General features: G+C 41.2%; 1 protein-coding gene across 5 annotated transcripts in view; it reads left to right on the top strand.

Annotated features, from left to right (window-relative positions):
- LOC128702205 (mitochondrial glutamate carrier 1) overlaps positions 1-25,390 on the top strand; it is a 205,336-nt gene that overhangs the window by 34,561 nt on the left and 145,385 nt on the right. The window contains exon 3 of one of the 5 annotated variants that reach the window (XM_070098005.1): positions 13,479-13,586. The exons of the other annotated variants lie outside the window; for them this stretch is intronic. The gene's annotated coding sequence lies outside the window, so the exon portion shown is untranslated. The remainder of the gene's footprint in view (positions 1-13,478; positions 13,587-25,390) is intronic. 5 annotated transcript variants of the gene reach the window in all.

Raw genomic sequence — 25,390 nt, 5'->3', positions numbered from 1 at the left:
TTTTAGTGCTAGGCGAGGCAAAATTTTAGCAATAAAATGTATCGCTAGGGAGATTTAATGCTATGTGATGCCAACATTAGGCGGGGGTCCACTGTGCAACCATAATATAGTGGACCCCCGCATAACGATCACCTCCGAATGCGACCAATTATGTAAGTGTATTTATGTAAGTGCGTTTGTACGTGTATGTTTGGGGGTCTGAAATGGACTAATCTACTTCACAATATTCCTTATGGGAACAAATTTGGTCAGTACTGGCACCTGAACATACTTCTGGATTGAAAGAATATCGTTAACCGGGGGTCCACTGCACTATACGAAAATTGACCACAAAGTCTGCATTTTAATTAAAAAAAACTCGGAGTTTTTTTTTTTTTCTCATTATCCACTGCATGCTCCAGGATTTTTTTTTTTTTATATGGTGCACACTGACCACACAGACCCATTCTCTCACATGTGGGCCTACCAGCTTTCTCCTGCTTGATTTAAAGCCACTAGAATTTATGAGTATAAACACGTCAAACACGGTACCTCGTAAGACGTATTTATACGACCATGACAGTCTAAGGGTTAAATAAATAAATAAATTATTTATTTATTTGCAAAGGTTTCAATGTGTGTTTAAATATCATAATATGATTGTAGGAAAGAAAGCCTCTATCATGCTGAGGCCTCTTCAAGGGGGGTTCCATGGCGTGGTGAAGAGGCTCTTGGTGTGAGGAATTAGACCTGTCGGTCTCCTTCCTCAGACCGAACCTAATTACCCCCCAATCCCCCTTTCCCTATCCCATCCTCCTCATCTCCCCTTTTTCCTTTCCTCCTCCTCCTCCTCCTCCCCACCCCTCCCTTTTGCCCTTCCTCTTTTTGGCCTTTGGGATTTTTCCCACAGGCACACTAGTTCATAGGTAGGGGGAAGGGTACCGGGGTCCATCCCATTCTGTTGAGGTTCTTGGCGTTGGCGTAGTTTGCCGTGGGATCTGGATCACCTGGGGATGTCCCGATCCCTCTCCGGTATCCCGGAGGGTGGCTTTGGGTGTCTTTCGGGCGACGGGTGTATCTCTGGAAGCCACCTTTCGGATTCCGGGGGTGGTGGCCGAAGGAGGTATGCTTTGTGGCGGATATCCGGCTGCCTTCTCTTTTGTCCACCGAGGTAGCTCGGCAGATGTGAGGTTGCTATCCTGGATTGCTGGTTTACTGGCACGATGGGTAGGATATGGCATGGGTTCCATGCTGCATCTGCACTACTTGCGGTGCTGAGGTCCTCTTGGGCGCAGAGGGAGATTTCTGGCCCTTTCATTTCTCCTAGGAACTATCCCTCCCCGGTCCCCCCTTTTTTTTCTTTTTTTTTTATTTTTATTTTATTTTCTTCTTTCTTTTTTTTTCTTAAAAACAAAAAGAAAGAAGTAACCTAACCATGGAGTGCCCGATCCATGACCCCACTACCCCCGGGCCTCTTATTGTTACCGCACCCCGTTCTGACCTCGCCTCATCTTTTGGGCACTCTTCGGACATTCCTAAGGCCCCTGTACCTCTTGCTGGTGCTGTTTCCTCACCTGCTTCAGGTACCGGGGCTTCCACTAACTCCTTCGATTTGTCTGACCTCCACTCTCCTATGACTATGCTTCCGGCTTCTCCCTCTACGGTGCGGCGATTTTTGAATCGCCAGCCCGTCCCACGTCGGACCGACTCTGGTTCCACTTCTAAACGTCAACGACAATCTCCTAATGATGTTACTTCGTTACCTTCCCTTTCTACTCGGAAAAGACCGATACGTCATTCACTCCCTCTCAACACTCAGTTTCAGACCACACAATGGACTAAATTCTTTACATTAAGACCGACTTCTTCTACTGCCTATCTTTCTGACCATAGTATTGGCAAAGTGCTCCTACGCCACGTTGGTAGATATATTTCCTTTCATGCTCTTAAGAGTGGTACTCGCATCATCACAGTCTAGAATTCTATCCTAGCCCATGATCTTTCTCTTCTTTCACATATCGATACTATTCCTGTCACTATCGAAAAACATCATTCCCTCAATTCTTGTAGTGATACTGTTATTCTGCCCCATTCCATAGTCCAACAGAATTTCCAGACATGTGGCACTGACATTCTCGAACAGCTGGAACTCCAAGATCTCCCAATTCTCAAGGTAGACACTTATGTTCTTCCCGCCCACAGGCGGGAAGAACAATGTGGCTCGTTTAACTTTTGACAGCCGTGAACTCCCATCCTCTGTTTATGTAGCAGGACATTGGTTACAAGTTTGGAAGGTGATCCCTACACCACAACAGTGTAGGAATTGCTGGCGATTTGGCCACCCAGTAAAATATTGCAGATCTATAGCCGAATGCCCAGTCTGTGGTGCCGATGACCATTCTAATACATCTTGCAGTCGACCTCCCTCTTGCCATAATTGCCATGAGGCTCATCCTTCGTACTCTCGCCGTTGCCAGGTCTACTTAAATGAGCGGGAAATTCGTTGCCTCAAAGAGGCAGAAGGTCTCCCTTATGCTATGGCAGTTTCTCATCTCCGCCTCCAAGGGAGACTACCCCGTGTTTCTTATTCTCATGTTTCAAAACGTCCCCCCCACTTCTGGGGTCTTATCTTCTGCAGCCTCCTCTGTGGTTGCCAGTCCCATAGTCACTCCTGTATCTAATTCTTTTGCTGTCCTGGGCTCGGACGTCCCTACTTCAACACCTCAGTCTGTCCTCACTTCTTCGTGTTCTCCCTCATAAACCCCGGTATCGACAAGACCTCATACGACACCTCCTCCCAATCGTCCCTCTACCTCTCAGAGGTCCAATAAATCTCCTTTAACCCCTCCTTCCCTTCATCCACCTCCACATTTTACCTTCCCGGTCTCTGTACCTAGATCTTCCCCTTTCACTGGCTCCGTTACAAGTGTGGAGGTTCATCCTCCTCCTCGTACTGTGCCTTCCTCCCCTGTCCCCCAAGTTTCTTCCTTTTCTGCCACCTCCCGGGTTTCTGCCTCTTCTGTCCCCTCCCACACTTCTCCAGTTCCCTCCACCCTTTTGCCCCCCCCCCACCTTGGTACAGTCCATTACAGCTCCGATCTTTACTTAAACTCCTCCTCCTTCCATCTCCAATATTGTCTCCCATACGACGTCTCTGAACTCCGAAACACTTGAAGCAATCTCTGAATATATTGCAGAGACCAAACCATCAATGGACACTGATCCACCCTCTGTTCCTTCTCTTTCCTCTTCTCCATCTGAGCAACTGCTTTCTTCAAAACGCACCATTCCTTCGCTATTTGAACGTTTTCCTTTGCCACCGCATGTGGACTTTTCTAACCCTTCTAGTCCGTAGGTACCCTTACCTGCAGATTTCAGGTATCTTTATCGTTGCCAATCATGGCCTATTTACAGTGGAATATTCGCGGCCTCGGGTAATCGGGGTTAGCTTCAGATGTTGCTTTCCCAGTTTTCCCCTGTTGGTGTTTGCTTACAGGAACCAAAATTACACTCTGCCGTTATCTGTCCTATCTCAGGCTATAATTTATTGTATTCTTCAGATCCTTTTCCTGATGGGACCTTTAATGAAAGTGCCCTTCTTCTACGCACTGATATTCCATACCATCAGCTCTTTGTTCGTACTTCGCTGCATTACACAGCAGCCCGTATCCACTTGCATAGGTGGTATACACTCTGTTCTTTGTATCTCTCTCCTTCTCGGGCATTATCTATCCCAGTTATTGCCTTTTTTGTTTCGTCATTACCGCCACCACTTCTGTTACTTGCCGATTTTAATGCCCATCATTTCCTCTGGGGGGGTCTCACTGTGATTCCCGTGGCATTCAGTTAGAGGCTTTTCTTGCTACCCACCCCCCTCCATGTTTTAAATACAGGTACTCACATCCATTTTGATCCTCGGACTCATACTCTCTCTCTCGCATCGATCTCTCAGTCTGCTCTTCCTCCGCAGCATTAGACTTCACCTGGTCTGTTCTCCCGGATTTACATGACAGCGATCATTTCCCAATCATTCTTACTTCCCCTTCATATTCACCACCTCTTCGTAACCCACGCTGGCAATTTGATCAGGCAAATTGGAACCTTTACTCACAACTAACTGTTTTTAGTGAGGTTCCTTCTTCGTCCTCCATTGATGAGCTTTTACACCTCTTCTTGTCCTCCGTTTTAACCGCAGCTTCTCATTCTATACCCCAAACTTCAGGCAGGCATTCTCAGAAATGCGTGCCTTGGTGGTCTCCTGCTTGTGCTCGTGCAGTACGTTTGAAACGCACTGCATGGGGCAGGTGCCGGTACAATAGAACCATGGAGAGACTTCTTGATTTTAAGCAGAAGCATGCGATCGCTCGCCGTGTCATTCATGACGCTAAACGCACTTGCTGGCAAGATTATGTCTCCACCATCACCTCTGCTTCCTCTATGAGTGCAGTCTGGAAAAAAGTACGAAAACTGAGTGGTAAATATTCTCCTGTCCTGGCTCCTGTTCTGCAGGTTGCCGGTGTTGATATAGCAAACCCACTAGATGTTGCCAATGAAATTGGCAATCATCTGGTCCGTATTTCTCATGGGCTCCATCTATGCCCCTCGTTTCTTTCCTCAAAGTCTGCCAGAGAGTTAGCACCCTTGGACTTTTCTTCTCTCAGAGAAGAACAGTATAATGTGCCTTTTACACTTCAGGAACTGGAGGCAACACTCTCAGCTTGCCGATCATCGGCAGCTGGGCCCGACTACATTCATATTCGTATGCCACAACATTTACATCAGTCAGCCCTTGCAGTCCTATTACGCCTTTTCAATCTTATTTGGTCACAGGGAGTTCTTCCACATCTGTGGAAATCTGCCATTGTTCTTCCTTTCCGCAAACCGGGTACTACGGGACATGAAGCCTCCCACTATCGTCCCATTGCTCTTACCAGTGCAGTTTGCAAAGTGATGGAACACCTGGTAAATAGACGTTTAGTGTGGTATTTAGAGACACACAACAGTCTCTCCACTCGTCAATATGGCTTTTGTAAGGGCCGTTCTACTATAGACCCCTTACTACGCTTGGATACGTATGTTCGTAAGGCCTTTGCGAATAACCACTCAGTTATTGCCATATTTTTTGACCTTGAGAAGGCATATGACACAACTTGGAGGTATAATATTTTGGCCCAAGCCCACTCCTTAGGCCTTCGAGGCAATCTACCATCCTTCCTTAAGAACTTTTTAACTGACAGACATTTCCGTGTTCGGATTAATAATGTGCTCTCCCCGGACTTTATCCAAGCTGAAGGTGTCCCCCAGGGATGTGTTCTGAGCACAACACTTTTTCTCCTTGCTATAAATTATTTGGTCTCTAGTCTTCCATCCAATGTTTGGTCATCACTCTATGTTGATGACTTTGCTATTGCATGTGCAGGCACTGACTGTCACCTCATTACAGTTTCTCTCCGACATGCGGTCGACCGTGTTTCCAATTGGGCCACCACACATGGGTTTAAATTTTCCAGTACCAAAACTCACCAAATTACTTTCACTAGACGCTCTGTCATCTCCGATCATCCTTTGTACCTCTATGGCTCCCGTATCGTTGAACGTGATACATTCAGGTTTCTAGGCCTCCTCTTTGACTGTAGGTTATCCTGGAAACCTCACATTACCTCTCTGAAGACAACTTGTCACAGCCAGCTGAACCTTCATAAAACCCTTGCTCATCTTTCATGGGGAGCTGATCGTCGAACTCTCCTTCGCCTACATTCCGCCCTCATTTTATCAAAACTTGATTATGGTGACCAGATCTATTCAGCAGCCTCTCCTGCTACTCTCTCTAGCCTTAACCCCATTCATCACCAAGGATTACGTTTATGCCTTGGTGCTTTTCGCTCTTCCCCTGTTGAGAGCCTCTATGCAGAAGCGAACGTTCCATCCTTATCTGATCGCCATGATGCCCATTGCCTTCGCTACTATGTACGCTCTCATGATCTCCGCAATCCTTCCATTTATAGAATGGTCACCGATATTAGTAGACATTCTTTATTTGTTCGCTGCCCCTGTTTGCTCCGTCCCTTCTCTCTTTGCCTACATTCGCTCTTGTCTTCTCTTCAATTTCCACCTTTCTATGTTCATGTAGCATCTCACTTTTCCCTACCCCTCTGGGAAGTTCCAGCTGTTCTAGTCTGTTCTTTCTCACTCCTTTGCTCGAAAGCCCAACTGTCTACGGTAGCTTCCCGCTCTCTTTTTCTTGACCACTTCCACTCTCATTCTCATGCCATTGCAGTGTACACAGATGGCTTTAAGTCTTCTGACGGCATAGGATTCGCTGCAGTGTTTCTGGACAGTGTTGTACGAGGGCATTTACTATCTTCGGCTAGTATCTTTACTGCTGAATTGTATGCCATTCTTGCAGCACTTATCCGTATTGCATCTATGCCTGTGTCATCATTTGTGGTTGTCTCAGACTCCCTTGGTGCTTTACAGGCTATACAGAAATTTGATACACCTCACCCCTTAGTCCTCCGTATCCAACTTTGGCTACGCCGCATCTCTTCCAAGCATAAAGATATTTTTTTTGTTGGGTCCCTGGTCATGTTGATGTACAGGGCAATGAACAGGCAGACACTGCTGCGTGGTGAGCAGTGCATGACCTACCAGTTTCATATAGAGGTGTTCCATTTACGGACTATTTTGCTGCAATAGCTACCCACCTTCACACCCGTTGGCAACAACATTGGTCTACTCTGCTCGGTAACAAACTTCAATCTATTAAACCGAGTATAGGTTACTGGCTGTCTTCTTGTCACCAGTGTCGAGGTTGGGAGACTACTCTCTCCCGTCTTCGCATTGGCCATACTCGTCTTACTCATGGTTATCTCATGGAGAGGCGCCCTGCTCCTCTCTTTGAGAATTGTCAGGTTCCATTATCGGTTAGCCACATTCTATTAGACTGCCCACTTTATCAACGAGCACGCAGAATATACCTCCAACGTCGTCTTCGCTCCGCTGCTCTCTCTTTACCTTCCCTTCTCGCTGATGGACCCACCTTTCATCCGGACTCTCTCATTGACTTTTTGACAGCAACTGACTTCACAAACTCTGATGATACCTTCAGCCCTTTCTTCCTCAATGTCTTGCTGCCCTCTATCCCCGCACTATCCCCTGCCCCGCTGTTTTCTGTAACCTACTGATCATCTCTCCCCCCTTCTACCACCCAATACTCTCGCTTCCTTCCCTACCCTGCAGCGCTGTATAGCCCTTGTGGCTTAGAGCTTCTTTTTGATTATAATAATAATAATCTAGAGTGTATATCAGGGTTCTGTGTTATTTATATTTTTTATTATGTCATACTAGATGAACTGTGACTGATAAATAAGCCGTAGAGTTGATATTAGGGTGATTTTGTCATGTCCTGAGAGCAGGAATTCAGCTGGAACAAATTAATTTCATTTCATTTCACTTAATTGAGGAAAATTGACCCAACATACGAACAAATCAGGATACGATTAAGTCCACGCATCGCATTAATTCGTAAGCCGATGTTCCACTGTGTACAATGTTTGACATACCATTGTATAGAATAGATGTCTGTGTAATTGCTTGTTTGTAGTGTACAAGCAGAATTATGCTCTTTGTGTTATATTCATGGAAATTTATGCTAATATTTCATTTATTATACTGTATCTGATAATAAAAATGATAATTATATTCAGTATGTTAAAACTGTATATATATGCTGTATTATAGTAGCCTGTACAGTATAAACAGTAGCCTGGGAATAATTTTGTCTTTAACCCGTAAACGGTCTAAACGTGTATATACGTTTTTTCAACATTTGAAAGTATGTAAAAAAAGTAGATCTTCTTTTTGTTGTTTTACATTTGAAAATGTGTAAAAAAAACTTCGATCTACTTTTTTTTTTTTGTTACATTTGAAAATATGTAAAAAAACGTAGATCTACTTTTGTAGCACTACACATGTGAACGTAGATCTGCTTGGACCGTTTACGGGTTAATAGAATATTAAACAAAAATAAGGAACCTGGAAGGATTCACAAATATTTTTGCACTTGTCAAGTAGTCGGAGTGATGGTTGTTTTTTTCTTTTATAACCTAACCCTCATTAGGAATCCATTATCTACCATACCCCCGGCCGGGATTGAACCCGCGGTCATAGAGTCTCAAAACTCCAGCCCGTCGCGCTAACCACTAGACCAGCTAGCCACAATAAGATTCATCCAACTAGGTATATTTCTACACCATAGGAAGGTTAGCACAGGCACCTCTGTGACCACAAATGCAAGTTTTTACAGACGAATCTCCAGCTAGCGTGGCCGTGACGAACTCTAGCTCAAGTCCCTTCACTGCCGTCAACATGTCATTACGATTTCTTAAGTCATGTTGACGGCAGTGAAGGGACTTGAGCTAGAGTTCGTCACGGCCACGCTAGCTGGAGATTCGTCTGTAAAAACTTGCATTTGTGGTCACAGAGGTGCCTGTGCTAACCTTCCTATGGTGTAGAAATATACCTAGTTGGATGAATCTTATTGTGGCTAGCTGGTCTAGTGGTTAGCGCGACGGGCTGGAGTTTTGAGACTCTATGACCGCGGGTTCAATCCCGGCCGGGGGTATGGTTTATTTGCAATCGTGTCATTACGATTTCTTAAGTCATGTTGACGGCAGTGAAGGGACTTGAGCTAGAGTTCGTCACGGCCACGCTAGCTGGAGATTCGTCTGTAAAAACTTGCATTTGTGGTCACAGAGGTGCCTGTGCTAACCTTCCTATGGTGTAGAAATATACCTAGTTGGATGAATCTTATTGTGGCTAGCTGGTCTAGTGGTTAGCGCGACGGGCTGGAGTTTTGAGACTCTATGACCGCGGGTTCAATCCCGGCCGGGGGTATGGTTTATTTGCAATCGTGTCATTACGATTTCTTAAGTCATGTTGACGGCAGTGAAGGGACTTGAGCTAGAGTTCGTCACGGCCACGCTAGCTGGAGATTCGTCTGTAAAAACTTGCATTTGTGGTCACAGAGGTGCCTGTGCTAACCTTCCTATGGTGTAGAAATATACCTAGTTGGATGAATCTTATTGTGGCTAGCTGGTCTAGTGGTTAGCGCGACGGGCTGGAGTTTTGAGACTCTATGACCGCGGGTTCAATCCCGGCCGGGGGTATGGTTTATTTGCAATCGTGTCATTACGATTTCTTAAGTCATGTTGACGGCAGTGAAGGGACTTGAGCTAGAGTTCGTCACGGTCACGCTAGCTGGAGATTCGTCTGTAAAAACTTGCATTTGTGGTCACAGAGGTGCCTGTGCTAACCTTCCTATGGTGTAGAAATATACCTAGTTGGATGAATCTTATTGTGGCTAGCTGGTCTAGTGGTTAGCGCGACGGGCTGGAGTTTTGAGACTCTATGACCGCGGGTTCAATCCCGGCCGGGGGTATGGTTTATTTGCAATCGTGTCATTACGATTTCTTAAGTCAAGTAATCCATTATCTGTTTAGTGAACAATGTTCCTATACAGGATCACCTTAACCATCACTATAAAAAGTATGTTATTAAAAGCCTTGCCGTTTAACGAGCTACAGTACATGGTTTAAGAATTATTAAGTATTATTTAGGTATATAGGTAGTAGGTTGGTAGACAGCAACCACCCAGGGAAGTACTACCGTCCTGCCAGATGACTGTGAAACAAAAACCTGTAACTGTTTTGCATGATGGTAGGATTGCTGGTTTCTTTTTCTGTCTCATAAACACGCTAAGATAACAGGGATATCTTGCTACTCCTACTTACACTTTGGTCACACTTCACAGACACGCACATGCATATATATATATACATACATCTAGGTTTTTCTCCTTTTTCTAAATAGCTCTTGTTCTTTTTTATTTCTTCTATTGTCCATGGGGAAGTGGAAAAGAATCTTTCCTCCGTAAGCCATGCGTGTCGTATGAGGCGACTAAAATGCCGGGAGCAATGGGCTAGTAACCCCTTCTCCTGTATACAATTACTAAAAAAGAGAAGAAGAAAAACTTTATAAAACTGGGTTGCTTAAATGTGCGTGGATGTAGTGCGGATGACAAGAAACAGATGATTGCTGATGTTATGAATGAAAAGAAGTTGGATGTCCTGGCCCTAAGCGAAACAAAGCTGAAGGGGGTAGGAGAGTTTCAGTGGGGGGAAATAAATGGGATTAAATCTGGAGTATCTGAGAGAGTTAGAGCAAAGGAAGGGGTAGCAGTAATGTTAAATGATCAGTTATGGAAGGAGAAAAGAGAATATGAATGTGTAAATTCAAGAATTATGTGGATTAAAGTAAAGGTTGGATGCGAGAAGTGGGTCATAATAAGCGTGTATGCACCTGGAGAAGAGAGGAATGCAGAGGAGAGAGAGAGATTTTGGGAGATGTTAAGTGAATGTATAGGAGCCTTTGAACCAAGTGAGAGAGTAATTGTGGTAGGGGACTTGAATGCTAAAGTAGGAGAAACTTTTAGAGAGGGTGTGGTAGGTAAGTTTGGGGTGCCAGGTGTAAATGATAATGGGAGCCCTTTGATTGAACTTTGTATAGAAAGGGGTTTAGTTATAGGTAATACATATTTTAAGAAAAAGAGGATAAATAAGTATACACGATATGATGTAGGGCGAAATGACAGTAGTTTGTTGGATTATGTATTGGTAGATAAAAGACTGTTGAGTAGACTTCAGGATGTACATGTTTATAGAGGGGCCACAGATATATCAGATCACTTTCTAGTTGTAGCTACACTGAGAGTAAAAGGTAGATGGGATACAAGGAGAATAGAAGCATCAGGGAAGAGAGAGGTGAAGGTTTATAAACTAAAAGAGGAGGCAGTTAGGGTAAGATATAAACAGCTATTGGAGGATAGATGGGCTAATGAGAGCATAGGCAATGGGGTCGAAGAGGTATGGGGTAGGTTTAAAAATGTAGTGTTAGAGTGTTCAGCAGAAGTTTGTGGTTACAGGAAAGTGGGTGCAGGAGGGAAGAGGAGCGATTGGTGGAATGATGATGTAAAGAGAGTAGTAAGGGAGAAAAAGTTAGCATATGAGAAGTTTTTACAAAGTAGAAGTGATGCAAGGAGGGAAGAGTATATGGAGAAAAAGAGAGAAGTTAAGAGAGTGGTGAAGCAATGTAAAAAGAGAGCAAATGAGAGAGTGGGTGAGATGTTATCAACAAATTTTGTTGAAAATAAGAAAAAGTTTTGGAGTGAGATTAACAAGTTAAGAAAGCCTAGAGAACAAATGGATTTGTCAGTTAAAAATAGGAGAGGAGAGTTATTAAATGGAGAGGTAGAGGTATTGGGAAGATGGAAGGAATATTTTGAGGAATTGTTAAATGTTGATGAAGATAGGGAAGCTGTGATTTCGTGTATAGGGCAAGGAGGAATAACATCTTGTAGGAGTGAGGAAGAGCCAGTTGTGAGTGTGGGGGAAGTTCGTGAGGCAGTAGGTAAAATGAAAGGGGGTAAGGCAGCCGGGATTGATGGGATAAAGATAGAAATGTTAAAAGCAGGTGGGGATATAGTTTTGGAGTGGTTGGTGCAATTATTTAATAAATGTATGGAAGAGGGTAAGGTACCTAGGGATTGGCAGAGAGCATGCATAGTTCCTTTGTATAAAGGCAAAGGGGATAAAAGAGAGTGCAAAAATTATAGGGGGATAAGTCTGTTGAGTGTACCTGGTAAAGTGTATGGTAGAGTTATAATTGAAAGAATTAAGAGTAAGACGGAGAATAGGATAGCAGATGAACAAGGAGGCTTTAGGAAAGGTAGGGGGTGTGTGGACCAGGTGTTTACAGTGAAACATATAAGTGAACAGTATTTAGATAAGGCTAAAGAGGTCTTTGTGGCATTTATGGATTTGGAAAAGGCGTATGACAGGGTGGATAGGGGGGCAATGTGGCAGATGTTGCAAGTGTATGGTGTAGGAGGTAGGTTACTGAAAGCAGTGAAGAGTTTTTACGAGGATAGTGAGGCTCAAGTTAGAGTATGTAGGAAAGAGGGAAATTTTTTCCCAGTAAAAGTAGGCCTTAGACAAGGATGTGTGATGTCACCGTGGTTGTTTAATATATTTATAGATGGGGTTGTAAGAGAAGTAAATGCGAGGGTCTTGGCAAGAGGCGTGGAGTTAAAAGATAAAGAATCACACACAAAGTGGGAGTTGTCACAGCTGCTCTTTGCCGATGACACTGTGCTCTTGGGAGATTCTGAAGAGAAGTTGCAGAGATTGGTGGATGAATTTGGTAGGGTGTGCAAAAGAAGAAAATTAAAGGTGAATACAGGAAAGAGTAAGGTTATGAGGATAACAAAAAGATTAGGTGATGAAAGATTGAATATCAGATTGGAGGGAGAGAGTATGGAGGAGGTGAACGTATTCAGATATTTGGGAGTGGACGTGTCAGCGGATGGGTCTATGAAAGATGAGGTGAATCATAGAATTGATGAGGGAAAAAGAGTGAGTGGTGCACTTAGGAGTCTGTGGAGACAAAGAACTTTGTCCTTGGAGGCAAAGAGGGGAATGTATGAGAGTATAGTTTTACCAACGCTCTTATATGGGTGTGAAGCGTGGGTGATGAATGTTGCAGCGAGGAGAAGGCTGGAGGCAGTGGAGATGTCATGTCTGAGGGCAATGTGTGGTGTGAATATAATGCAGAGAATTCGTAGTTTGGAAGTTAGGAGGAGGTGCGGGATTACCAAAACTGTTGTCCAGAGGGCTGAGGAAGGGTTGTTGAGGTGGTTCGGACATGTAGAGAGAATGGAGCGAAACAGAATGACTTCAAGAGTGTATCAGTCTGTAGTGGAAGGAAGGCGGGGTAGGGGTCGGCCTAGGAAGGGTTGGAGGGAGGGGGTAAAGGAGGTTTTGTGTGCGAGGGGCTTGGACTTCCAGCAGGCATGCGTGAGCGTGTTTGATAGGAGTGAATGGAGACAAATGGTTTTTAATACTTGACGTGCTGTTGGAGTGTGAGCAAAGTAACATTTATGAAGGGATTCAGGGAAACCGGCAGGCCGGACTTGAGTCCTGGAGATGGGAAGTACAGTGCCTGCACTCTGAAGGAGGGGTGTTAATGTTGCAGTTTAAAAACTGTAGTGTAAAGCACCCTTCTGGCAAGACAGTGATGGAGTGAATGATGGTGAAAGTTTTTCTTTTTCGGGCCACCCTGCCTTGGTGGGAATCGGCCGGTGTGATAATAAAAAAAAAAAAAAAAAATATTTAAAAAAAAATATACAGTACCCAAGGATAGAATCTGCTTGGTTTTTTCCTTTCCTTGGACTGAACCTGATTGCATTCCATTCCCCAGCCACTGTGGGTTTAGTGCTCACTCCCATGAATGTAATAATATTGTAATAAATTGTAGAAAATAATTGTTGACAGCTCAGGCTCAAAGGATCAGATTGAGTGTTTATTGTACAATATTGGAGCATTGTTTACACAGCAATGGATGTCTTTGTCAGAACCATGATTGTTTTATTTTACATACACAAGGAAGGCTTAATTTCTGGAGATGAGAAGTACAGCACCTACTCTCTGGAGGAGGAGGGGGACATGTTGCAGTTCAGAGATCATCTGAATTGTGAATTTTGGTCTCTTCTGGTAAGACAATGTTTGGATGAGTGAGCATTAATACATTTTCTTGTTTTAAGTTACCCTACCATGATAGGAAATGACCAGTTATAAAAAAATGGTTAATTCACTTGATTTCCTCAACTGCAGATGATCTTACCCATGATATAAAAAAAGAATTAAGATTTTATTTCCTTGCAGAGGTTACAGTGCGTAATTACAATTTTGGTTTGTTAAGTACAAAGAAAGCCACTATCAAGCCGGGGCATTTCAGGCAGACTAATCCTAGTACAGGTTGACCATCACTAATCCAGCATCAGCAGGACCTGTAGAGTGCTGGATTAGTGATTTTGAGGGATTACAGAGTTGTTTGGTTAGAATGCACTTAACCAAATGGCAGTATTTACGCATCAGTGATTTCACTCAATTTATGCCTATTTTGGGCCCATTCCATTGTTCTAGTCTACCAAACTCATAGCTATTTCACTAGTATTCCTTCTATTCTGTCAACTGAGTACAAGAAACCATCCATTTACCTATTTCAGCTACCCAATAAAGTGGTCATAAATTGGTAATTTGGCCAATTTCACACAAATTTCAAGAAATACCAATTTCAAAATAGGGTCCAGAATAAACAATGCAGACATTCCTGGCACTAAAATAACATTTTCTCTGCTCACTAGTCATGTCTCCAGGCCTCTTATATTACACATGCTTTCCATTTTGAATTTTTATTCACACAAAAAAATAGAAAATCTACTGTTATGCAGACTACTGCATTATTGTAATAATTGAGTAAATAATGTCATCCCATTCGTGACTGCTACTTTGAGCTCAATTTTGAGGTATTTTCCGCCGTGAAACCAGTCAAAATGATATCTATTTCTGTAATATATCTTCCGTTCTATCAAATGAGACAAAAAAAACAAACTAGAATACAACCATAAAAGCCATACGAAAATGCACCGGCCAAGTCGCTGTTTTACACCAAAAACACGATGATCGCAGCTTTTTCTCATTATGCACTGTGTGCTGCAGGATTTTTTTTATATAGTGCACACTTACCACACTGACCTATTCTTTCATATGTAGGCCTAAATTTACAGGTCACAACTTATCTGAGTGAGCCGAGCTCATGGCAACCAACAGTGGCTTCAGAGCCACCTTATCTTTTATGGACAATGAATGGTGTATGTGCTTTACACAACAAGAAGCATTTCTTTTATTCATTGGAACCATGGCTAGAGCTAAAAGCGAGCAGGTTATAACAATTAAAAAAAAAAAAAAAAGAAACTGGAATGGCTTATGCAGTAAGTAGCACCACCAAACAGTAGCGGCAAGTTGGTGTGGCGACCCCGGAAATTTCAAATTATGCTAGCCGAAATTAGTGCCGGATTACTGATGAAACCAGATTACTGATTGCCAGATTAGTGATGGCAGACCTGTACATAATAATTGCTTAAGATAAGATAAGAGTGGTTAACTTTTAATAAATCTTTATTTATTCTTAATACAGTGGAACCTCAAATATCAAACTTAATCCGTTCCAGGAGTTAGTTCTAAATTCGAAAAGTCTGAAAAGCGGAGCAGTATTTCCCATAAATAATGGAAGTACAATTAATCCGTTCCAGAAACCCAAAAATATTCACAAAAAAAAAAAACACATTTTATAGAGATTAATTATAGTTTTACATACACACAACAAATATAGTGTTCAAATATATATTAATAAATTTAAATAAACATATAAAATAAATTTTTACTTACCTTTATTAAAGATTGATGATGGCATCTGGAAGATAGGGAGGAGGAGAGAGGGAGTTGGGGTTAGTGTTTGGAAGGAGAATCCCCCTCAATGAGGACATCAGGTAAAGCCCTCTCTGGGGTTACTTCCCTTCTGTCTTTTAATGCCACTAGGACCAGCTTGAGAGTCACTGGACCCCTGTCTCACAACATAACTGTCCACAATCCTCTGTTTCTGGTGCCTCTTTAAGATTTCTCTAAAATGAGACATGGTTCTGTCACTGAACTTGTTGCAAAGATGGCTTGTTTCAGCTTGCTCAGGGTGGTACTTCTCCACAAACATTTGGACATCATTCCACTTCTGTATTATTTCCTTCTTCACATCTATGGTGTTTCTCACTTTCTTTACCACAGGGGTACCACTGGCAAGTTTCTTTGGGCCCATTGTAGCTTATTTCACAGTCCCACAAGCACTAAACACAATGAAATAATCGTAAAATGTTCGAATGAGAGCGCTAGTACAAGAAACTGCCTATTTACCGATTTCAACTACCCAATAACATGATCAGAAATTTGCAATTTGGCCAATTTCACAAAAATTAAAAAATATGACAATTTCAAAATAAGGTCCAGAATGAACAGTGCAGACATTCCTGGCTCTAAAATAACATTTTCTTCGTTCATCAGTCATGACCTACCAAATGCTTCTCAATTACTCAAACCCACACTATTTGCTGATGACACAACATACGTCTTCTCCCACCCGAGCCCAGTCACGCTAGCCAATACTGTAAATACCGAATTACAGAAAATATCTACCTGGATGAGTACTAACAAACTTACACTAAACATTGACAAAACCTACTTCATTCAGTTTGGTAACAGAGCTACAGATGTCCCTCTTAACATAATGATAAACGGATCACCTATCACAAAGCTAACAGAGGGAAAATTCTTAGGAATCCACCTTGATAATAGACTCAAATTTCATACACATATACAACAAATTTCTAAGAAAATTTCCAAGACTGTAGGCATACTATCGAAGATACGGTACTATGCTCCACAGTCAGCCCTCCTGGCCCTATATCACTCTCTTATTTACCCCTATCTCACCTATGGAATTTGTGCATGGGGCTCAACAACAAGTAACCATCTCAGACCACTAATTACCCAACAAAAGGCTGCAGTTAGAATGATAACAAATTCTCACTACAGGCAGCACACTCCACCAATATTCAATACACTCAACCTACTCACCATACAAAACATCCATACTTATTACTGCACCTATTACATACATAGAACACTCAACTCTGATATTAACCCTCCCCTCAAACATCTCCTTGCCAACCTCAACAGAACACATGACCATAACACAAGGCACAGATCACTCTTTGATATTCCTCGTGTCCATCTCACGCTATGCAAAAACTCAATGCACATAAAAGGCCCTAAAATCTGGAATTCATTACCTGTTAATATAAAAGAAACACTACCTGTTTATAAATTCAAGTCTCTTCTCAAAGATCACTTACTCACCCAAAACCAAATAAATACTGAATAACTGAACCTTATAAATTGTATATCTTAAATGTTTCTCACAATTATATCACATAAATGTTAAACCTAAAACCCAATCTAACTTTATTATTTTTTAAATTCACTACCTAACAGAATACTCCATTCTACTGAATTTACAACAATGCATGTAACCATATGACCTGTCTTTGTAATACTCACTTGTGCTTTATAGTAATCAGTTTACATTAATGTTTTTCACTGATTTCATCATTGCTTAGTTAATCTTAAGTTAATTTTAAGCCAGCCCGTAATGCTATGCATAGTATAAGTGGCTTTGGCATGCTGCTCTTATCTGTATTTTTTTTTGTACCTCTGTAAGTGTGCTCAAATTATAAATAAATAAATAAAAAAATAAATAAATAAATGTCTCCAGGCCCCTCTGATATTACTCTTGCTTTCTATTTTGAATTTTTATTCAAACAAAAAATAGAAGATATACTGTTATGCAGACTACTGCAATACTGTAATAACTGTATAAATAGTGTCAACCCATTCATGACTGCATGTTAGAATGGCTGCTTGGACAGTTATTGGAAAATGACCTCATTTGTTTTCTTTGGAACAGCGGCAAAAATCAAACATTTTCCCTACTCTGAGCTCCATTTCAAGGTTCTTTTCATAGTAAAACCAATCAAAATCACCTCTATTTCCATTCTATCAAATGAGACCAAGAAAACGAGAATACAACCATAAATACTATATGAAAATAGACCACAAAGTCAGTATTTTAATTTAAAAGAACGGTCGAGTTTTTTTTTTTCTCATTATGCACTGCGTGCTGCAGGATTTTTTTTATATGGTGCACACTGACCACACAGACCCCTTCTCTCACATGTGGGCCTACCAGCATTCTCCTGCTTGATTTGAACCCGCTAGAATTTGAGTATATAGTATACTTCAAACACGGTCAAAGGGTTAATGGTTCAAACAGTAATATTTCATGGACTGGCAGATGTTTAATAGACTAGAGGTCATATAATGTAATATTTGGGAGAGTTGCTTCAGCTGATGATACTGTGCTTATGGGAGATTCTAAAGAAAAATTGCAAAGGTTAGTGGATGAGTTTGGGAATGTGTGTAAAGGTAGAAAGTTGAAAGTGAACATAGAAAAGAGTAAGGTGATGAGGGTGTCAAATGATTTAGATAAAGAAAAATTGGATATCAAATTGGGGAGGAGGAGTATGGAAGAAGTGAATGTTTTCAGATACTTGGGAGTTGACGTGTCGGCGGATGGATTTATGAAGGATGAGGTTAATCATAGAATTGATGAGGGAAAAAAGGTGAGTGGTGCGTTGAGGTATATGTGGAGTCAAAAAACGTTATCTATGGAGGCAAAGAAGGGAATGTATGAAAGTATAGTAGTACCAACACTCTTATATGGGTGTGAAGCTTGGGTGGTAAATGCAGCAGCGAGGAGACGGTTGGAGGCAGTGGAGATGTCCTGTTTAAGGGCAATGTGTGGTGTAAATATTATGCAGAAAATTCGGAGTGTGGAAATTAGGAGAAGGTGTGGAGTTAATAAAAGTATTAGTCAGAGGGCAGAAGAGGGGTTGTTGAGGTGGTTTGGTCATTTAGAGAGAATGGATCAAAGTAGAATGACATGGAAAGCATATAAATCTATAGGGGAAGGAAGGCGGGGTAGGGGTCGTCCTCGAAAGGGTTGGAGAGAGGGGGTAAAGGAGGTTTTGTGGGTAAGGGGCTTGGACTTCCAGCAAGCGTGCGTGAGCGTGTTAGATAGGAGTGAGTGGAGACGAATGGTACTTGGGACCTGACGATCTGTTGGAGTGTGAGCAGGGTAATATTTAGTGAAGGGATTCAGGGAAACCGGTTATTTTCATATAGTCGGACTTGAGTCCTGGAAATGGGAAGTACAATGCCTGCACTTTAAAGGAGGGGTTTGGGATATTGGCAGTTTGGAGGGGTATGTTGTGTATCTTTATATGTGTATGCTTCTAGACTGTTGTATTCTGAGCACCTCTGCAAAAACAGTGATAATGTGCGAGTGTGGTGAAAGTGTTGAATGATGATGAAAGTATTTTCTTTTTGGGGATTTTCTTTCTTTTTTGGGTCACCCTGCCTCGGTGGGAGACGGCCGACTTGTTGAAAAAAAAAACAAAAATAATAAAAAATTACAGTGGAACCTTGGTTCTTGTGATTAATTCATTCCAGAAAGGCTGACAAAAACTGAATTGTGCAAAAGCTGAAGCAATATTTTCCATAAGAAATAATATAAATCCAATTAATCTGTTCCAGACACCCAAAAATATTAACAAAAAATACATCTTATAGAGAATAACTATAGTTTTACATACAAAAAACAATGAGAAATAAATATCAATGACTAATGAAATGGATAAATGAACATTTAGCATCACTTTTATTGAAGACTCTTGTTGGCATATGGAAGGAGGTGAGAGGGAGGAGGAGAGGTTATTGCTTGGAAGGGGAATCCCCCTCCATAAGGAATTCGGGTATCAAGGCCCTATACAGGGTTACTTCCCTTCTATCTTTTACAGGCACTAGGACCAGCTTGAGAGTCACTGAATCCCTGTTGCACAAAAAAATCTGTCCAGAGAGGTGTTTCTGGCGTCTCTTTAAGATTTGCCTAAAATGGGACATGGCATTGTCATTGAACGTGTTACAAACACTGCTTGCAACAGTTTTGTTAGGGTGATATTTCTCCACAAAACTTGTTAACTCTTTCTGCTTTGTACACATGTCCTTAATAACTGAAGAAGGCACATTCTCCCCTCTCTTTCCCTCCTCCTCTGAAGCAGTTTCCTGAGCTGCAGTCTGTTGCTGTTCCAGTTGAAGGTCTTGCAGCTCTTCAGTGGTTAGCTCTTCCCTGTGGCCATCCACCAACTCTTCCACCAAAACACTATCTACCGCTGGATTGTTTGTTATCTGTTTCATTAGCACATTTACCCCTTTTGCAACATCAGCTTTCTTGATTTCTTTTTTCTTCGCCAGTATGGGACTGATCGTTGATGCAGACTTCCCATACATCCTGGCAAGATCAGCCACATGTACACCACTTTCGTACTTTGCTACAAATTCTTTCTTGAATTCTATCATGTTTCTCGCCTTCTTTATCAAATAGCTGGCACTCGGAACTTTGTTTGGCCCCATGGTGGCTTCTTTAGCAGTCGCACTCGATAAACAAGCACAAAAAACAGTGGATTATTGCGAAATGTCCAAACGCAATGGGTTATGTTCACTCAACGAGAAATAACGCCAGACTGAGTCAGAATGCATGCGATGCCTTGTGTGGGCACTGGCAGATGCAAGGTATTTGGTATGGACCATTGTCAACTCTATGAGAACCGAGTGGATGTACGAAAACTGGGACAAAATTTAGATGAAAATTTGTTGAAAACCGAATCCTTTGAAAACCAGGGCGTACGAAAACCGAGGTTCCACTGTATTTCTACAACATAAGAACATAAGAAAGGAGGAACACTGCAGCAGACCTGTTGGGCCATACTAGGCAGGTCCTTTACAATCCATCCCACTAACAAAATATTTGCCCAACCCAATTTTCAATGCCACCCAAGAAATAAGCTCTGATAATTCTATCCACTCTCATATGCAAATCCCACTCAAATCCAACCCCTCTCACTCATGTAATTATCCAACCTAAATTTGAAACTATCCAAGGTTTTAGCCTCAATAACCCAACTAGGTAGACTGTTCCACTCATCAACTACCCTATTTCCAAACCAGTACTTTCCTATATCCTTTCTAAATCTAAACTTGTCTAATTTGAATCCACTGCAGGTTCTCTCTTGGAGAGATATCCTCAAGACCTTATTTACATCCCCTTTATTAATACCCATCTTCCACTTATATACTTCGATCATGTCTCCCCTCATCCTTCATCTAACAAGTGAATGTAATTTAAGGGTCTTCAATCTTTCATCATAAGGAAGATTTCTAATGCCATGTATTAATTTAGTCATTCTATGCTGAATGTTTTCTAACAAATTTATGTCCATTCTGTAATGTGGAGACCAGAACTGAGCTGCATAATCTAGGTGAGGCCTTACTAATGATGTATAAAGCTGTAATATGACTGCTGAACTTCTGTTGCTTACACTTCTTGATATAAATCCCAGTAATCTGTTTGCCTTATTACGTACGCTTAGGCATTGCTGTCTTGGTTTAACCCTTTGAGGGTTTTGGACGTACTAGTACGGCTTACGACCCAGGGTTTTTGACGTACTAGTACGCCTAAATTCTAGCGCCCTCAAATCTAGTGGGAGAAAGCTGGTAGGCCTCCATATGAAAGAATGGGTCTATGTGGTCAGTGTGCATGGTATAAAAAAAAATCCTGCAGCACACAGTGCATAATGAGAAAAAAAAAAAACGACCGTTTTTTTGGAATAAAACAGCGACTTTGCACTGTATTTTCGTATGGTATTTATTGTTGTATTCTAGTTTTCTTGGTCTCATTTTATAGAATGGAAGGCATATCATAGAAATTGAGATGATTTTTGACTGGTTTTACAATGAAAAGTACCTTGAAATTGAGCTCAAAGTAGCAGAAATGTTCGTTTTTTACCAAAGTTCAAAAGTAAACAAATCATGCCAAGCGTCCAATACACGTCAACTGGTGAGTCTAATATTCTTTTGCAAGTGCGCCAATATGATTCATACCATTTTTTACACTAATGCAGTAGTCTGCATAACAGTAAATCTTCTATTTTTTGTGAGAATAAAAATTCAAAGTGGAAAGCAAAAGAATGTAAGTGGGGCCTTGAGACGTGACTAATGAACAGAGGAAATATCATTTTAGTGCCAGGAAATTGGCATCTTTTGAAAATTGTGTGAAATTGGCAAAATTGCTAAATTCTGACCACTGTACTGGATAGTTAAAATTGGTAAATGGGTGGTTTCTTGCACTCAATCAATAGAAAAAATGGAGTTCTAGCAAAATATTCATGTTTTTTGTCGACTAGTACAGTGGAACTGGCCGAAAATGGGGCTCAAAGTGGGCAAAATCGCCGATGTGTAAACATCGCCGAGACCGCTAACTTCTCGAGAGCATAATTCCGTAAGTTTTCCATCAAATTTCATATTTTTGGTGTCATTATGATCGGGAAAAGATTCTCTATCTTTTCGTAAGAATTTTTTTTTTTGTTAAATTTGGCCGACCCTGAGAACGAGTCTCGTAGATGGCCTGTCGACCCTCAAAGGGTTAAGGTTGCTGCTTATCATAACGCCTAAGTCTTTTTTGCAATCTGTATGGCTAAGTTGTACATTATTTAACTTCTAAGTGCTAGGGTTGTGGACACTCCCAAGCTTCAGAACCTTGCATTTATCTACATTGAACTGCATCTGCCACTTTTCTGACAAGTTATTGAGTTTGTTTAAATCCTCCTGAAGTTCCCTGATATCTACGTTCGAATCAATTAGCTTACCTAACTTTATGTCATCGGCAAATTTGCTCATTACACTAGTAATTCCCTCATCAAGATCATTGATGTACAGTGGACCCCCGCATAACGATTACCTCCGAATGCGACCAATTATGTAAGTGTATTTATGTAAGTGCGTTTGTACGTGTATGTTTGGGGGTCTGAAATGGACTAATCTACTTCACAATATTCCTTATGGGAACAAATTCGGTCAGTACTGGCACCTGAACATACTTCTGGAGTGAAAAAATATCGTTAACCGGGGGTCCACTGTATATTATAAACAACAACGGGCCTAAGACTGATCCCCGTGGAATGCCGCTTGTTACAGATCCCCACTCAGATTTAACCCCATTTATGGACACACACTGCTTCCTGTCTGTGAGCCATGATTCTATCCATGACAACACTTTTCCCCCAGTGCCTTGAACTGCCACTTTCTTTAACAGTCTCTGGTGCGGTACTCTATCAAAAGCCTTACTAAAATCTAAATAAACAATATCAAATTCTTTGTCATGATCATCAGCCTCAAAAACTTTACTGAAGAAAATTAATAAATTAGTTAGACAAGAACGGCCTCTCGTGAATCCATGCTATCATTGATCAGATTATGCTTATCCAGATGGCTTCTCAAAGCCTCAGCAATAATTGACTCTAGTAATTTGCCTACAATTGAGGTTAGGCTTATCGGGCAGTAATTTGAAGGTAACGACTTGTCCCCTGCTTTAAAAATAGGAATTACTATTTGTGGCCTTTGCTTTAATTTTTTCCCTTTGGCCCAGTATCATGCAAATGGTAGACGCTGATTTACAAAATGTTTTGCTATATCAACCACACAGAGCCGATCTTCTTCATACTTTCTAATTTCTTTTTTAAACTCAACAATGCTTTTTACAACTTTTCTTTTTGCTTTCATCTCTTTCAAGTAGATAGAAGTATCGGGAAAGGGGGTGGGGTGGCACTGTATGTCCGTGATCGCTTGAACTGTTGCATAAAAACAGGAATTAAGTCTGAAGTAACACACAAAGAGTCTGTCTGGATAGAATTTTCAGAGGGGCATGAAAAATTGATTCTAGGAGTGATATACCATCCCCCAAACTTAGATAGGGACCAAGGGAGATTACTATGGGAGGAAATTGTTAAGGCCACATGGCACGATAATGTAGTAATTCTAGGGGACTTTAACTTTAGTCAGATTGATTGGAATTTCTTGACTGGGAATTTAGAATCAAACAACTTCTTAGAAGTAGTTCAGGATTATTTTTTGAATCAGTTTGTGACACAACCTACAAGGGGAAATAATTTGCTTATTGGTTTTGGCAAACAAGGAAACCCTTGTTAATAATTTAGAAATTACAGAGGAACTCGGCACAAGCGATCATAAATCAGTTACTACCTTTAGCATAAATAATAATAATAAGTTTATTTCTTTGTAAAGTTTACAATGTGTAATTACAAGTTTGATTTGCTAAGTACAAAGATAGCCACTATCATGCCGAGGCATTTCGGGCAAACTAATCCTAATACATAGTAACTAATTAAAACTAGATAAGATAATAGTACATAGTAATTATTACTTAAAACTAAACATAGAATAGCGGTTAGCTGTTTTACAATCTTGTTTGGACTTAATCTTATGTATACTTAATCTTATGTATACTTAGTACAAAATCTAATTTGCAAGGAATGGTGCAGGTGGTAATATTTTATGGAATGGCAGAATTAAAAGCCAGGAGGTCGTATGATAAAACTAGCCAGTAGATGTTTGGTTGATTTGGTTAATATTGTGTGATAAGATGATTTTTTAGTAGAGTCCTAAATTTATAAGTTGTCTGGGGATCCTTGACTTGTTCCGGTAGCGAGTTCCAGATCTTTGGGCCTTTTATATGCATAGTTCTTGTATATTGAGAGTTTTACTCGAGGGATGTTGAAAAGGGCCTTATGCCTTGTATTGTGACTGTGCATTCTGTTGTAACTGTCGAGGAGTAGTTTTAGGGGAGGGTTTACAGTGGAGTTTAAAGTTCTGTATATGTAGTAGGCACAATAATAAGAGTGTATGTCTTGTATATTTAGCAAGTTGAGTCTTTTGAAAAGTGGTGGGGTGTGGTGTCTAGCACAGGAGCTGGTTATCACCCGCACAGCAGCTTTTTGTTGGATTATTAAGGGTCTTAGGGGGTTGACTGTGGTAGAGCCCCAGGCACAGATACCATAGGTGAGGTAAGGATATATTAGAGAGTGGTACAAGGTAAGGAGAGTCGTTTGTGGTACATAATAGTGTATCTTGGAAAGGATTCCTACTGATTTGGAAATTTTCTTGGCTATGTGATGGGTATGGGACTGAAATTTAAGATTACAGTCAAGGAGTAGACCTAGAAATTTGCCCTCCGTGTGTCTTGATGTAGGGGAACCATTTAACAGTATGTTGAGTTGAATATTTGAGGCTCTGTTGCCAAACAGCATGAAGTAAGTTTTTTCTATGTTAAGTGTGAGTTTATTGATCATCATCCAAGCATATATCTTTAGCAGTTCATTGTTTACAATGTTTTCAAGCACAGCTGGATCTAAATGGGAGTAGACATATATAGTGTCATCTGCGAATAGAACTGGTGTAAGGAGTTGGGATGCATTACGGAGATCATTGATGTAGATGAGAAAGAGGAGTGGGCCTAGGACACTACCTTGGGGTACATCTACAGCTACAGGTTGGATAGCGGAGTTGACTCCATTTGCATGTACGTACTGGTGTCTGTCGTTAAGATAGGATTTTAGGTAGTCAAGAGAATGTCCTCTTATGCCATGAGGTGCAAGAGATTGTGGTCATCTGTGTCAAACGCTTTTCTTAGGCTGACAAAGAGCCCCAGGGGATATTCATTCTTATCGAGAGCTGTGTATATTAGGTGAAGCATTTGTATAATAGCATCATTTGTGCTTTTTTTTTTTGGTCTAAATCCAAACTGGCATGGGTTAAGTATGTTGTTGGATGTAAGGTAGGAGTAAAGTCGCTTGTGTATTATTTTTTCAAATATCTTGGATAGTAAGGGCAAGTTTGATATGGGTCTGTAATTGTTCAAATAAGTTGGATCTCCACCT

This window comes from Cherax quadricarinatus, chromosome 60 (assembly GCF_038502225.1).
Source record: "Cherax quadricarinatus isolate ZL_2023a chromosome 60, ASM3850222v1, whole genome shotgun sequence".
Taxonomy (NCBI): Eukaryota; Metazoa; Arthropoda; class Malacostraca; order Decapoda; family Parastacidae; genus Cherax; species Cherax quadricarinatus.
The sequence above is the reverse complement of the archived record's forward strand: the minus strand, read 5'-3'. Positions and strand labels throughout refer to the sequence as shown.